A 17,246-nucleotide genomic window follows, 5' to 3' on the forward strand; every position below is an offset into this window, starting at 1 on the left:
CGAAGAAACAGAACACCTAAATATCTCCGTTACTTTTCGTTGTACAAAAAAACTTCTTAGGACAAAGTTACACTGTTTGAAGGGCCATATGTAACGGTGTAAGGGAAAACATTTTCAAGGTCATTTTTTTTACAAGATTGCAAGGTCATTGATATTTTTTTATATGGAATGAGGTATTTTTTAATACATCAATCGATGCAGCTGGACATTCGTTATAAAAAAGTACTAACCCGTGTATGTCGAAAAGTTAGTAGTTCAGAAGATCTTTCAATTTAAATAACTATAAAACGCTATTACTGTCGTACTAACATAAGACGTTACACAAGTAAGTAAACGCTAACATCAATTTCAATATAAATTTTTCAATTTCAACTTCAATTTCAATATCAACTCTTCAAGTTCATTTTCAACTCTTCAATTTCAATATTTCAATTTCAACATCAATTTTTCCATTTCAACTCCAATTTCAATATCAACTATTCAACTTCATCCTCAATTTCAATTTTTCCATTTCAACTTTAATTTCAACTTCAATTTTAACTCTCCCATTTCAACTTCAATTTCTATTCTTCCTTTTCAACGTCAATTTTTAAATTTCAATTTTAACTCTTCAATTTACACTAGCAAGTAAACGCTAACGTCTTAGTACGACAGTAATGACGTTTTAGAGTTATTTAAATTGAAATATCTCCTGAACTGCTAACTTTTCGACATACATGGGTTAGTACTTTTTTGTAACGAATGTCCAGCTGCATCGATTGATGTATTAAAAAATACCTCATTCCATTTAAAAAATATCGATGATCTTGAAATCTCGTAAAAAAATGACCTCGAAAATGTTTTTCCTTACACCGTTACATGTGGTCCTTCAAACAGTGTAACTTTGTCCTAAGAAGTTTTTTTGTATAACGAAAAGTAACGGAGATATTTGGGTGTTCCGTTTCTTCGGACTACTCACCCTGTATTGACGGGAATGTACCGACGAAATAATTAGCCCTTTGGGCTACTTGTGTACCAAATTTCAGCTTTCTATGTGTTCTGTGTTTCGAAATTTGTTTACCGTTACCGTTACAGAGGCCACAGGAACTGGCTATCATACAATGATTTCCAATTTCCAATTAATTTGAAATTTCTGTATACATATACATACATATACACTACCGGCCAAATTTTGGAATCGCGGCGTAAATTCCGTTTCGCGCAGAGAAACGGAAGGTTTATAAGAAGAACTGAATGCTCTTAGAACAACCAAGGAAGATTAACTTGTCAAAAAAACTTACCAGTAGTATGTTTCAGATTTTTTGTATTATTTTTTTTATCAAGGAATGCGTATTTTTCTTCAAATTGCTCTTTCATTAAATACCGCCTTTATTTTTATTAACAGCCTGACATGTTCAGGGCATCCTGGCAATTAGTGTTTAGAATATTTCTAATTTGATATTTTTCCGTGCTTCTTGAAGAAGTTGCGCCGAAGATGTATGTACCTTTAGAAAAGTGCATTGCGAACATTGTCTTACGCTGGGTGTATAAAAGTATAAACTATACAAGAGCATTATGGGCATAAGAGAATGCTGAAATCTGTTCAGAAATATTATTCAACTAATTAATATCTGATATTTCATATAGCGATGGATCATTATAGCCGGATAAGGTAATCAAAAATGCCCTTGAACCGAATTATATCGACGATGGGTCATTCGATAGAGCACCAAGAAAAAACATACTGTGCAAAGTTTCAACCCTGTATCTCGATCCGAAGGGTAGTTATGGGGTAAAATCGAGAAATCAATTTTTGGCCTATTTTCCCTAGTTAATGATGTTTAGAAATTCTGAAAAAAATCTGACGCATGTCAAGAACTCAAACACATACTTTGCAATTGGTTTCAGATTTTTAAAGTGGAAATCCTGCTTGTAAAAAATGAAAAACGTATTTTGCTCACAATGTGTTTTAAAGAATTGTTTTATTAATGACATCTGCTTCGTGAAATACAACATAACTGCACTTTTATTATAAGTATAATAAAACGAATTACAGCACGCACATAATGTTATGAATGGATTGAGAGTGTAAACTCTTGATTTACAAAGCGTGTTGTAAGAACATACAACCGGTGACAAAAGTTTATTCGCAGCCTATGACCTTTCTCCTGTATTCGTTTACATATTTGAATGCTGAATCAGTATCAACGACTTCGGAGAGGTGTGTGGTAAATCAGGCTAAAAAAATGGTATGAATGTTGATCCATTAAACATTATTCTTGTGTTAACTCTCACGTGGTGAAGTGGAGTCTCTAAGGCCATATGGAATTCTTGAAACAAATGATAATATCTTCCCTTGAATCGTAGTTTCACAAATTTACCAAGGCTGATATTAAATAAAATTCTATATTCTTTTCTTCAAGATTTCTCTGTGTTGCAAATGCATCGATATTCACGAGCTATTTACAGTGACTCTCATTAATATTCGGACGCTCTCAAAAAACGATAACTTTCTAAAAGTTGGACTATACATGATTTGAACATTTTGAGGAGGCTAGGGGAATTAGTTTACTACAAGATGTGAAAAAGTGTGAAATAAAAAAAATTTTATAAAAAAAAAAATTAAACCGACTTCGAAAAAACGCACTAAAAAGTATAAAATAATCTCCATTTAATTTATGTGAATACACACGAACTTAAATACAATACAATCTTTTCGGAGGCGGCGCAAAATTGAAAATTTTCTACACTGGAAATTACGAAAATCCTTAATTTCTTCTATATGCTTTCACATATTATTGTATCTTCTCTTCCCACCTACTGATTTCCAAGCCCACCATATTCCAATGAAATCATAACACTGTCCAACAAATTTCAACTTTTTTTATGATTTCAATATACTGTTGGTCCTTCTGATAGAGTTTTTTGCGCTGATTCTGAATCTGTCTTTAATTTTTCTCCTATACGCACAGTTTTTGAAAAACATGGCTTTGAAAAAAAACATATTTTTCAACTTTAAACAAATATTGTGATGTTATTATAAAAGATATTGAATTGTTCTTTACAGCAAAAAATTCTGTAGACTTTCCCGACTACAATGATATCCAATATTAATACATTATGATTGTTTAAACATGTTTAAACCATGATTAAAGACGGAGAGACGCCACTTTTGCACCAATTTTTGAGGATATTTTTCAATTTATCTCAAAAAATTAGGGTCCAGCGGAAAATCGAACTATACCACGCGATAGAGCAGACTTTTATCTTGAAAAACCCCCTGTGAAGTTTGCATGGTCGACGTTTTTTTCGAACCAGAAAGCAAAATATCTTCGCCCGACATGAGTTTTCCGCCAGTGGCGCTCGGGACGGGATACGGCGCGGCGCAGCGACGGGATACGGAGCGGCGAACGACCGTTCTGGTGGTGAGCGCCACTGGTGACAACTCATGTCGGGCGAAGATATTTTGCTTTCTGGTTCGAAAAGAACGTCGACCATGCAAACTTCAAAGGGGGGTTTCTCAAGATAAAAGTCTGCTCTTTCGCGTGGTATAGTTCAATTTTTTGCTGGACCCTTATTTTTTGAGATAAATTCGAAAATATCCGCAAAAATTGGTGCAAAAGTGGCGTCTCTCCGTCTTTAATCATTGTTTAAACATGTTTAAACAATCATAATGTATTAATATTTGATATCGCTGCATTCGGGAAAGTCTAAGGAATCTTTTGCTGTAAAGAACAATTCAATATCTTTTATAATAACATCACAATATCTGTTTAAAGTTGAAAAATATGTTTTTTCAAAGCCATGTTTTTCAAAAACTGTGCGTATAGGAGAAAAATTAAGGACAGATCCGGAATCAGCCCAAAAAACTCTATAAGAAGGACTCAACAGTATATTGAAAACAAATTTGGTGTTGGACAGTGTAATCAGCAACATCTGTCATTTGGAAAATATTTAATTTTTGCGCCGTCTCTGAAAAGATTGTATTGTATTTAAGTTCATGTGTATTCACATAAATTAAATGGAAATTATTTTATACTTTTTAGTGCGTTTTTCCGAAGTCGGTTTAATGTTTTTTTATAAAATTTTTTTTATTTCACACTTTTTATCTCTGTCAGCGGTCACATTCCAAATCGTAATTTATAAATATCTGAAAGCCGCAATCGATAACGGTAATGACGTCGTCGCGTCGTTACTGTTCCTAATATCTAACATTCAGCGGAGTTCACAACGGCATCACCACCCTACATTTTCGCAAATAAAATCGTAATTAATAAAAAAATGTAAAATTTTTTTGCGCGGGACCATCCCGGGAACATAGTCTACAAGATGCAAAAGATTTCGTTCCGATTGGTCCATCCATAACTTCGTAATCGGTGAACATACATAGAAAAAAAGCGAAAAAGGCACATACAGATCGAATTGAGTAACCTCCTCTTTTTTCGAAGTCGATTAAAAAGAAATTTTTTCAAAAATTACAATTGATCGGAATTGTATAGAAAATACTAAAAGTTGAAATAATAAACACATTTTACAACTTTTTAATGTGTGCCTACACTGAGAATTTAAAAAAAAATATATTAAAAAAACTTTTTAAAAACCATGCTTATATTAAAATGCACCAAAAAGGAGAAAATAATTTTTTTAGGCATTAGAGACTATAAATAAAAGCGTGGAGCGCTAAATTATATTGACGTAATCTTCGTGGGCGCTCCACGCTTTTATTTACATACATATAGTCACTAATGAATAAAAAAATTATTTTCTCCTTTTTAGTGCATTTTAATATAAGCGTGGTTTTTAAAAAGTTTGTTTTTAATATATTTTTTCTGGTCAATATACATTTTTATAAGAAATTACATTTATAGGAAAATTGAGTAGATGAAATTCAAAATTGTAGGAAAATTTTAAAAATTGAAGATGTCAATATATGATTTCTCATCTATTAAAATAATAAAGGGAGGATTCTATTTCGTTTCTATTTCTTGAAATCGACGCAGACAATTTTTATTTCAATTAAAGATTCGCAGTCTACATATAAGCAATTGTAGTTGTTCTAAAAAAAATTCTTAAAAATCACTTTTTCACTGTAATTATACAAACCTTCTTTTAAACACGTTTCTAAACATTTTCCGTGGTACTTTAACTGTTTATCATTTCAAATTCTATTTTAACCAGCTCTGTGAACAATAAATATCGTCTAATAACAATCGAATAGTACACAAATTTCAACGTTAAGTGTCAACATACTTTTCAGCGGAAGTGTATATGGTTTAGGTCTTAAAAGTAGTTCGAACCTTTAACTAGAGTTTGCTCTTTGATTAGGACGTTAGTGGACATTCTTGCTTGAATTTTGAGGTCTCCGGTTAGGTCAGCAATTGTAGCCTTGTTATCTGACGAAGGACACTTCATGGTCGCTTTTTTTGCAAGTGTGTGTGTGTGAATCTACTTTCTCGTTACAGTAAATAAAGGCCGAGCCGAACGTAGAGAAGACGGACTGCGACTCTCCGCGTCTCTTTCTTTCCCATACGCTGTCCTTCCTAGCGCCCGAAACGTTCATCGTCAATTACAGTTGAAACTAGAGGGTTATTGTTGCTCTCTCGCGGGTAGCACTGCTCTTGCGAGAGGGTTAGTGGTACGAATGGCTAGTAGGGCCTGCAGCTATTAATGTTTTTTATTTGGTGTGTAACTCTCCAAGAGCCACACAAAGAAGTTCCCGATTCGTTAGTTGCAGTATATTATTATCATTATTTTTAGTACGTTTTAATAAGATTATACGTTTTCAGGGAAATTCAATAGTTTTCTACTTATCAAAATATTTGCTATATGGCGTCGCATTAAACCAACATCGTAGGCAACTTTCACTCCTACTCTGGCCAATTGAAAATCTAACCACAATATAGACAGAATTTTAGTATTTTCTTGAAAAGTAATAAATTTTAATATTCCGCATGTGTGTGCTCCATTAACCAATCCGTTTTCAACATCAATGTTATTAATAATTATCATATAGTTTATATTAATTTTCAATTTAATCTCAGTTAATAATTCGTTTTGAACTGATTGTTTTTTTAAAGATTGTAATATAAAGTTTTTTTTGTACTTTCATCGATATTCTTTGAAAATGTATTCTCGGGAGTAGAGATGATCAACTCACTCTTGCATTGGGATAATTTTCGATTATTGTAAGCGGAAACATTAGCATAAGGTACAAAAAAAAATTTTATTTTAAAAATGAAAAATTTTTTTTTTATTTAAAAAAATGAAAAAAAAAATTTTTGTTTAATTACGTTTGTTTCTTCGGTGGAAACTTTCCGTTCTCTCGTATAAATTGCATTGTTGAATGAACTTCTTTCGAAAAATTAAAAAAACTAAAAAACTACTGGACCAAAATGGACCAAAATCTAATCAGCTCTAAGTTACAGCCGGGCACATCGATTGCATCATTCACCATTCTGATCGCGTTGTTACTTTTTCAGAAAACGTTAACGAAAAATTTGATAACATAGAAACGGTCATACATATGCACACACACACACACACACACACACACACACACACACACACACGAACATTTTGCTGAAAATAGTCTAAAATGACTCCAATGATCATGAAACGTGAAGATCTGTTAAAAAATCGATTTTCGATTTTCGGGGTCATTACAATAACTTCCCTATAAAATCGGGAAGTTAATTATATCGTGTTTGGTCTTATTTTAATCAGAAAAATGCCACAAATATTGGGTTGGGGAAAAAGTTTCTTCGTATTTTAATGCAGAAATGAATCAAGCTTTTTCCATATTTCAAACGAAGTTTGATAAATCAAGTATGTGCAGTTTTGATCGACCACCTTTTGCCATTTTTTAGGTAAAACCATGATCCCGTCACTGTAGAACTTGTATGATTTCTGGGCGAAGAACTGTGACTCGTAATTTTCGCAGGCCTCTTTTTTAAAGTCAACTCCACGCCATTAAGAGAGAGTTCTGTAGAGACCGAAACAAATGGTAGTCTGTTGGTGCAATATCAGGACTAGACGGTGGGTGTATCAAAACTTCCCAGCCAAGCTCTCTTAATTTTTGACGGGTCGCCAAAGGTGTGTGGGGTCTGACATTATCGTGATGGAAGACGACGCCTCTCCTGTTTATCAATTCTGGTCGCTTTCTCTCGATTGCTTGACGCAATCTTTCCAGTTGTGTTGCCTGTAGAGGTTAGAATCAATCGTTTGACCGGATGGCAGCAGCTCGTAGTGAATGATTCCTTTATGATCCCACCAAATCTCCTTTCTTGATGTCAATCCTGACTTTGCCACGGTTTGCGGAGCTTCGCCTCGCTTCGACCACGATCTTTTTCGTACATTATTATCGTACGTGATCCATTTTTCATCGCCTGTAATGAGCCGTTTCAAAAAAGGTTCGATTTTGTTTCGTGTTAGCAACGACTCGCAAATGGAAATTCGATTCATTAAATTTTTCAAGGTTAACTCGTGTGGCATCCAAACATCGAGCTGTTTTTTGTATTCAGCCTTCTTTAAACGGGTTAGAACTGTTTTGTGGTCGATGTTTAGTTCCTTACCGATGTCACGACTGCTAATGTGCCGGTCTTGCTCAACTGTTTGCATGATTTCATCGACTTTTTCAGTGACGGGTCGACCAGAACGAAGTGTATCTTTCACATCAAAATTTCCAGATTCAAAACGCTTGAACCAACTTTGTGCCACGCGTACTGATACTCTATCACGTCCATAAACTTTACAAATCTTTTTAGCAGCTTGGGTCGCATTCTTTCCCTTTTTTGTAATAAAATTTCAAAATGTATCGAATTTCTTCTTTGTTTTCACTCGCTTCCAAAACGTAATAACTTTTGACTAAATAAACGAATATCACAATTTCTTGTTTGTAATTACTCTCTGATATGCTACCTATCAGACGCACTCAAGTAATGCCAGATCCAATTAATATTACCTTAACAGAGTTAGAGAATGCGAAGAAACTTTTTCCCCAACCTAATATATTCGTAAAAGTTTCATAAAAAGATATGTAATAATAAAAAAGATTTTATATTGGCGTTACATTGTGAGGACCCACGGGCCATTGAACTGTGCCGACAACTGCGACTCTCCGCGTCGCATTCGATTACTACAGTGGAGCTAGTGTTCCTTCTCGAGAAATTTTATAATTGGTTATTTCTCATTTCTCGAGAAATTATAGAATTTCTCGAGAAATTTAAATCTAGAGAAATTCTTATTATGAATCTCAATTTATTTTACAACATATTTTCGGAAATGAACAAATACGTATGTCCTACCATCAGTCAAAATATGCTACATTTGAATGTAGGTATTTAAATATCTCTGTAACTTGTGATTATAATTTGATTAATTTTTTTATTGGCTTAGTCGATTCTACTCGATTCTACTCTAAATGAATATTTCATAGAGAAATCTTCGTTTGAAGCTTTCAGCACTAAAATTTCAAAAAATCGATTTTCACGAAGTCAGAAAATAAATCTGATGCTTATAAAGTTCTTAAAATCATGTTCTGAATATTTCAAATAAAGAATCATGTTCTGAAGTACATTTCAAATAAAACAATTCAGATAGTACGGAGTTGGCAATAAAATGGAAAAACAATTCGGAGTGCAAAGGATTCATAAAATTTTAGCATTTGTTATTTGATATAAATAGACAGCGAATCTTTACGCAAAATAAACATTTTCTACCTGACTTGCAATAACCTGGAATGGGATACAAATTTATTCTGTTTATTTTTATATGTTTAATACGTTGAAAATAATATAAACGTATTCTTCAATTATTCTAATGTTTTTACTGTTTTATATTGTATCTACTCATTTTTGTCATAAATGTATAAAATCCACTGTCTAGATATAAATTTAAAGTTGTTAATTATATTATCTCTGTTTATAAAAACGTATGGGCACAAAAAACATATTTTTGATAGGACTTATCGTCTCTTTTCTAAATTAATAGTAATAAATAGACTGAGAATGGTTATGCAATTTGCAATTTTTGTAGACGACTTTCCAGGTAGTGTAATAAAATAGAATCTATTTTTCAGTGTTAGTAGTCTTTGTAGATACGAAATAAATAAAAAAATTGTACTAAATTCTGTCGAATTGTATCTTCTACCATTTTTTAAACATTTTCAAAAGCCATAAGGCGGTACATAGTATACCTTTGGATTGTAACTAGAAAGGGACTAGAATCTTACTAGATTTTGGGTCGAAACATGGGTTTGCGATTTTTCGCTTAATGTCCTTGTACGAGCAAATTTTGGGCTGAGTGAGGGCTTATTCTAAAGAGGAAGGTTAACGAGATTATGTTTATAACTAATAATATGAGTGTCCAAAGTAGGGAAAAAATCGAGAAAAAATCCCGCAGATATCAATGTATTTTTCTGTCTCTAAATGCCTTTTTTGACTGATGGGATGACCAGAGCACCATGCGGTGAACCTTCCTCTTTCGAATGAGCCCTCACCCAGCTCAAAATTTAGTAAGATTCTAGTCCCTTTCTAGTAACAATCCAAAGGTATACTACCGCCATAAATGCGTGAAGATCCGCAATCTAGTAATAAATGATCGATATCAATGTTAATATAAAAATTGTTTTGTTTCATCGCTTGGCATTTAATCGGTCAATAAACCACCAAATATAAATGTAAACCTCGGCCTGATAATTACATGTCGATAACGGGAAAACAGCTCGTTTTGCGAGCAAAAGAACCACTCTTTCAATCTGTTCCACCGTTCCATGGCTGTCCGCAACAAATAGTAAAACTCTTCGTGTTTTGCGGTGTTTACCGTCAACTACTATTTGCGAAGGTTCGATTGGCATGGCTATGTCATCGACAGAAATACACGACCGTTAGCCTTCTCTACGGCTTTACGGTAATCGACTAACACAGCCGAGAACTTATTATACAGGGTGGTCTTCAGTAAGGCCACCGAAATATCTCTTCAGGTTATTGTGACGCAACAAATTTTTTCTTAGATAATGTGTATGGGGTCGATTGTTCGTCATCGTCTTCAAAGTCATCTTCATCTGCATACTTCAACATCTTATATTATTGTTACAGTTTAACAAGATTTTTGTCGTCACCTGCGCACCGAAGAGCACATTTTCTTATTTAATACAATGTTCGTGAAAGAATAATGTGAAATTTGCAAAGTTATTGAAAAATGATTCAGTTTACGCATAAAACTCGCAGGTAGTAAATCATAATGTTCATTGTTATTTAAAGTTATGTAGTTTTCGAAGCCATTTGTGTAAATTTTATTAAACTTTATTTTATCGTATGTTTAGAATACTTTGAAAAATTATGTTTACTACTAAAGCTATTCATATTTATGTGGTACTGCAGGACAAAAAATTTTAGCCAAAGTATGAAAAGGGCCGTATCAGAAGTGTAGACGCACCGGTGGCTATATGTATTCATTATAACTTATAATTTATATAACTTATAATTGATAAGTATTAAGAGACTGAACATATAGATAGCCGCAGAATTGGTTGTTTGGAAACGAAAACGGGAAAGAAGTAAATAGAATACGATCAATCACGATCAAAAACTTAGAGATGAACGTGTGTAATTATTTGTATCTTATTATTTACTGTTATTGTTAGAGTTTTGTTATAATTATTAGTACTGTTATCGTTATTACTATTATTTACGAATGTTATTGTTCTTACTGTGCACTAATTGGTTGCTACCAAGCCTTAAAAGTAACTGGTACATGTTCCCTTATAAAAATGACAAGATTGATATTATTTAGACTTTGTACAGTTGTGATACGTAAAATGTTCTCCACTAAAGATATCTACGCAATTATTTCTTATGAAATTATTTCTATTATATCAATAATCGTAAAATAAAATGGATGATGGTAGGTTCAGTGTTAATGAAATTTAGTGGATTCGAAGTTGCTGGTGAAGAAAACTGTTTTTAGCAACTACAAACGTAACCATAAATTATAAGATAGCAACTATAAATGCTACCGATAGATTGCAGTAGTTAAAGGCGACGCAGTGCTCTAGTTCCCCTCTTTTATCGAAGTAGAAAGTTTTAATCGATCCTGTATTTTAATGCTTCCGGCCGGCATAAATTATTTTGTCAACCGGACACACTTCAAGATTCCCTACTGATAGTTCTAGACATAATTCTTAAAATAGAACTGTTATAACTATTGTTTTATTATATGTACAGTGACTCCCATTAATATTCGGACGCTCTAAAAAAAAACGATAACTTTTTAAATATTAGGCTATACGATTTGCACTTCTTTCACTACATGTTGTGAAAAGAAATTGTTTCAAAAATTGCAATTGGTCGGAATTGTAGAAAAAATACTAAAAGTTGGATTTTACAACCTTTCTATGTGGGCCTATATTGAAAATTTAAAAAATATGTTTCATTGTGAAAGTTTAATCGAAATGGGTTGATGCGAAAAAAGACTGTGGGAGATTTTAAATCAAACAACCCAAAGATCATTTAACGAATAATCTATATTACGAACACAATTGTAATAGAAGAGACATAATACAAAAAGTACGTCTGAACAGAACTGTGTTAAATAGACGAGTGGGAATACGCTGGCTTGATAAATCGATATTTTGTGTCGCAAAGGAACGATTCCATATTATTTTTATAAACAACTTGAATCTATATACTGAGTGATTAAACCCAAATGGAGCAAATCTATCTACAAAAACGACAGACATTGAAAAATGTAAGACTCCTTAGATTTATTGCAGTTAGAGCCGAAAATCGTGAAAATCTGCAATTTTTACCATCTTTAAACGTTTGGAGCTTATTGCAACATCGACCAATTTTTATGCAATTTTCAGAATATTTTTAATTGATACATCTCTCTCCCATATACAGTTAGGAGCATAACTGATCACACACACTTTTAAATCAGAATAACTTTTTTATTAATGGACCAAACGACTTCAATTTCTTTGTAACACTAGAAGAATTAGTTTAGTAAATGACGTCTAAAAATATGTCGAAAAAATGCATTTGGTTGGAATGGTGAAAAACAATAGTAAAAATTGATTTTTACAACTTTTATAGCTGGGTCAATAACGAAAATTTGAAAGATGTGTTTGATCAACTCGTATAAATTATATACGCTCTGAAAATTTCATTGGAATTGGTTAATTGATTTACGAATTATAAACGACCAATATTGGTAAAAACACCGAAAATCTTGAAAAATTGTAATTTTTATCACTTTTGACCGTTTATAACTCGTAAACCAATTAACCAATTTCAATGAAGTTTTCAGACGTATATAATTTATACATTCACCTTGCTTTCTCCATACCCATTTCCTTCTACTACAACATCAAGGAAGATCAAATTTTGACTCGTCGCTAAATATTATGCTCTGGTGATTTGTTATTAAACAAAATATGTATGAGGAAAGCAAGCTTTAAAGCAACGCTGATAACGCTTACATGGTGTTGGCGATTTTCATTTTATAGACGGGATATTAACAGTAGCAGGGTATGTAAATATTTTGCAACAGAATTTACAAGATTCAATAATAAAAATGAACATCCACGATGATTATATCTTCCAACAAGATAACGAACCCAAACAGCGACGAAATATTTCACTCAGTGAAAATGATATTCAATTGCTACCATGAGCCGCTCAAGGTCCCGATGTGAATTTAATTGATCACCTGTGGGATCACTTAGATCGAAGTGTGAGTGAGAAATAATCGGAATAATAAATCAGTTTTAAAACAAGCACAACTGAGTGCATGAAATAGTATTGACGAAAATGTTATAAATAAATTGTTTGAAACTATGCCTAGAAGACTTGAAGAGGTCATAAGACACAAAGGGTATCAAACTTCATATTAATTATGTCGTTTTATTGTTAAGAATACACTCAATTACGAATTTTCAATTTGTCTACGACCTCACACAATTTTGCAAGAAACCGATTTTGCAAAATTCTGAGGTCGTAGACAAATTTTGAGACCAGATTTGAAATCAGCGTGAAAGGATCTACGGGAAATGATATATATAGCATGTTAAAAAAGAATTTTTTCCGCGCGTGGTACTGGAGAAACCACATTTTCTTGAAGTTCTACATGTTTAACGAATTTTCTCAACGTTAAAAAACGTTCGTACCATAATCTCCCTATTTTGCCCATAGTCTGCAAAGTTTCAGCTTTAATTTTAAACAAATTTCATCGCTCTACCTGATTTCTATCGAAAGTTCTTTGATTTTGAATCGAGTTTGGTCCAAATTTTCAGGCAGCCGCTGGACATGGCGCGCTAATTTCTGCGAAGCACTAACTTCAAATACAGCTGCCATAGGTGAAAAATCGTCGCAGCGAGTTCATGGGGTACTCAATCGAATCGGCAGAATCTCTGCTCGGATCTGACGTTCGGATCATGGTATTACGATCCTTTCTCGCCGAGATATAGCGAGTTAAAGAAAAAATGGAAATTGTGCATTTTTTAAGCATATTTTCAGAAACACCTGGAATATCGAAATGTTAATGAAATTGAAAAAACAAAAGGAGTGTCTTGAAGAGAAAGAAACGCTCTTTGTATCGCTTTTTTGCACAAGATTCTACGATAATTTTTTCGCTTACTGGAGCCAGTTAAAGTTAAAAAGCCCATATTTACCTGAATGTTGAATAACTCGAATAAAAAAGATCGCACGATATTCAACAACCACACAATTTAGACAGGAAAGATAGCCCTTCCAAATGATATTAACGCGATTTATCAAAAAAATTTGTTGCTCCCCGTGTGATGTTCCAAAGTTACACTAAATTTTTGTTAACCGCGTCAATGTTGTCTTCATCTCGCTATAACTTTGTAAAAAACCAACATAGCAACAATTTGAAACAGAGCATCCGAAACTAGAGGTTTCAGGCTTTCAAACCATTGTTTAACGATATCGATACGGCAATTTTTGACGGAGTTATCGCGGTACATATTATACACAGAAAAATGCATGGCGTAGCTACAATGTTGGCTTGAATAATATTGTTTTTATGCGAACTGTTTTCTTAAAGGTAGCGTAAACACGTTCGGCTGAATTTTTAATCAGATGCCGAGCACGATCGTAAAGTATTTCCTTTACAGGGATGCCAAGTTCGCGGAACACAGTTATTCGTTTACATCGAATACTCGGCTCTCTTTTCCGTAATCGTGTACAAACAACTACGTATATCATTAACAGCGTCCGATAAGAGGAAGTCAGATGTCCGTGTCGTAATTATGCTCACTTTTGTATTCGAAGTTATCGCCGCATCGGGACCGCGAATGAATAGAACATCTGCGTATACCGAGAACATGTATGTATACATACGTGTGTATATGTATGTATATAGGGTGTCACAAAATTATCTGTCGCGGACACCATAGCGCGATTCTACACCCCCGATTTGGGGGGTGCAAAATTGACCTTGAACGTGAGAAACAAGGTAAAAAAGCCAAAAATTTTTTAAAGATTAAATAAAAATTTTTTAACAATTTTTTTATGATTAAAAATCTTAACCATCTCAGGATCTGTCTAATATTAGTGAACTGCGTCCATCTAATTTGCGAAATCTGTATTTCTTTGAAATTTTTTACAATCGGACTGTGTAAAACATTGATCGAGTCAAGGAATTATTTGGTTTACAGAGTCATGCTCGGTTGCATAGAATCTGCTCGGATTTTGGTCGAGCCACTTCAATTTTTCAATTTCTACTCTTCCATTTCAACTTCAATTTTTCAATTTCACTTCGTTAATTTCAACTCTTCAATTTCAACGTCAATTTTTCAATTTCAACTTCAATTTCAAATATCGACCCTTCAACTTCAATTTTTCAATTTCAATTTTACAATTTCAATGTCAATTTCAACATCAACCGTTCAGCTTCAACTTCAACTCTTCAATTTTTAATTTTTCAATTTCGACGTCAATTATTTGAATTTCAACTTCAATTTTTCAATTTCAATTCGTTAATTTCAAATCTTCAATTTCATTTTCAACGTCAATTTTTCAATTTCTCTTTCATCTCTTCAATTTACACTAGCAAGTAAACGCTAACGTTTTAGTACGACAGTAATGGTGTTTTAGAGGTATTTAAATTGAAATATCTCGTGAAGTACTAACTTTTCGACATATATTGGTTAGTACATTTTCATAACGAATGTCCAACTGCATCGATTGATGTATTAAAAAATACCTCATTCCATTTAAAAAAATATCGGTGACTTTGAAATCTTGTAAAAAATTGACTTGAAAAATTTTTTCCCTTGCACCGTTACATGTGGCCCTTCAACAGTGTAACTTTGTCCTAAGAAGTGTTTTGTAGAACGAAAAGTAGCGCAGATATTTAGGTGTTCTGTTTCTTCGGACTTACCCTGTATGTCGCGGACACCATAGAGCGATTCCAAAGGAACCCTTCGCAAAATTGACCTTGAACGTGAAAACGAGGTTAAAAATAGCCAAAATTCTTTTTTAATCGTGTTCTACTGGTCATGAAGAGTAACTTTCTGAGAGGAATCATAGGTCGCAACTCAACCGTTCTCTTCGAAAATGATGGTGAAGTTCATCGAATTTTTGAAACACCTCTGTTCATAATATTCTTGCATTTCATAGTTCATAGCAATAAGCTGACTCGTTGTGTATGAAATTATCAGAAACATGGTACTGCTACTTTCTGAACTATATGAAATGAAAGAATATTATGAACAGAGGTGTTTCAAAAATTCTATGAACTTCAAAATCACTTTTGAAGAGAACGGTTGAGTTGCGACTTGCGACCTATGGTTCCTCTCACAATCAGAAAGTTTGCCCTCATGACCAGTAGAACATGATTAAAAAAAGATCTTTATTTTTTTAACTTGTTTTTTACGTTCAAAGTCAATTTTGCGGGGGGTTCATTATGTCACTTTAGACTAAATCGAGGGTGTAGAATCGCACTATATGTATAATTTTGTGACACCCTATATAGTACGTATACCGTCCCGAAAGTCTCCGGAGCCCCGATGCGATGTGTGCGTGCACGCGTTTACTACGCACACTTCGTCCGTGGCACGGCGCACTCGTACGCATTATGTATTTCTGCAGGCAGCTGGAAACGTGGAAACACGGATGCGGATGTGCGAACTGTTTCAATGCGAAACACTTATCGAGAAAGAGGATTTTGTTCTGCCGTTTCCGATATGTAGTCACGCAATCCTGTCAGATGTAAATAGCTATCAGATCTCTCATATTGATCATGTCTAAAAGCCAGGGGTGTGCGAGAACCCGACATAGCGGGTCGGGTTGGGAACGCGACATTTTTTCGGTATCGGGACGGGTAAGGTGGAGTGGGGTAAGTTCGCCCTAGTGTTTTGCAAAGTTGGACTTTAAACTGATGTATTTTCAGTCTGGTATGTAAAAACTTAACGTTCTTGGTATCAAACTCTTGTCACAGTTATTACTGATGAGTTAGTATTATGTAGGATTCTAATTTTACTTGAAAATGATCATTTTGATAGGATATTGTACAAAGTCTCAACTAGGACGTACTTGCCCCGAAAATGGGGCAAGTTCGTCTCCGACAGTTAAAAATGCTTTCGAACCTTGTGTCAAGTGCTACGGGGCAAGAAAAGAATGATTAACAAGTCTGCTACAAAATGCTTCTTATTGCATTAAATTATATTGTTTAGTTTTATAGTTACCCATACAGTACGCACTTACCCCACCGTGATAGTACGCACTTGCCCCGTGCAGTAATATTTACGGGGCAAGAGCATCTTAGTGTTTTTCTCAATAAATTTTTAAAAATACAATAAAAACGGTTTATTTAATGTAAACCTACATAAATATTTGTTGTACTAACAAAGAAAAAACAACACAGAATATATTAATAACTTGTAAACTATTGCACGTTCAGGGTAACCTCAAAGTTCTACCTCGCACGTGACTGTTTGGCATTGGTTGACTTAAGCGAGGAAAACACCTTTATTCTTGGGCGACATCTATGTCGAATAGATCATACTAACTAATACTACATTAATAAATACAAGCTAGAGAAATTTCGTTCATATTATCATAAAAATAACCAATTAACGCACTTGCCCCGTTGACGCACTTACTCCACTCCACCTTACCCGAAAATTTCGAGATTCTCGAATTTATCGGGATTCTCGAAAAAGTAGGGATTCTCCAATTTATCGGGATTCTCGAAATAATTGATTCTTTATATATTTATGAATATGTTATATATTTACTATAATA

General features: G+C 33.8%; 1 protein-coding gene and 1 pseudogene across 6 annotated transcripts in view; one reads left to right on the forward strand and one right to left on the reverse strand.

Annotated features, from left to right (window-relative positions):
- The window catches only part of Ipk1 (Inositol phosphate kinase 1), a 188,046-nt gene that overhangs the window by 63,377 nt on the left and 107,423 nt on the right, over window positions 1-17,246 (forward strand). The gene's annotated exons all lie outside the window — the stretch shown is intronic.
- Window positions 6,071-7,776, reverse strand: LOC143214844 (histone-lysine N-methyltransferase SETMAR pseudogene; annotated as a pseudogene).

The sequence above is a fragment of the Lasioglossum baleicum genome, chromosome 13 (genome assembly GCF_051020765.1).
Source record: "Lasioglossum baleicum chromosome 13, iyLasBale1, whole genome shotgun sequence".
Lineage (NCBI taxonomy): Eukaryota > Metazoa > Arthropoda > Insecta > Hymenoptera > Halictidae > Lasioglossum > Lasioglossum baleicum.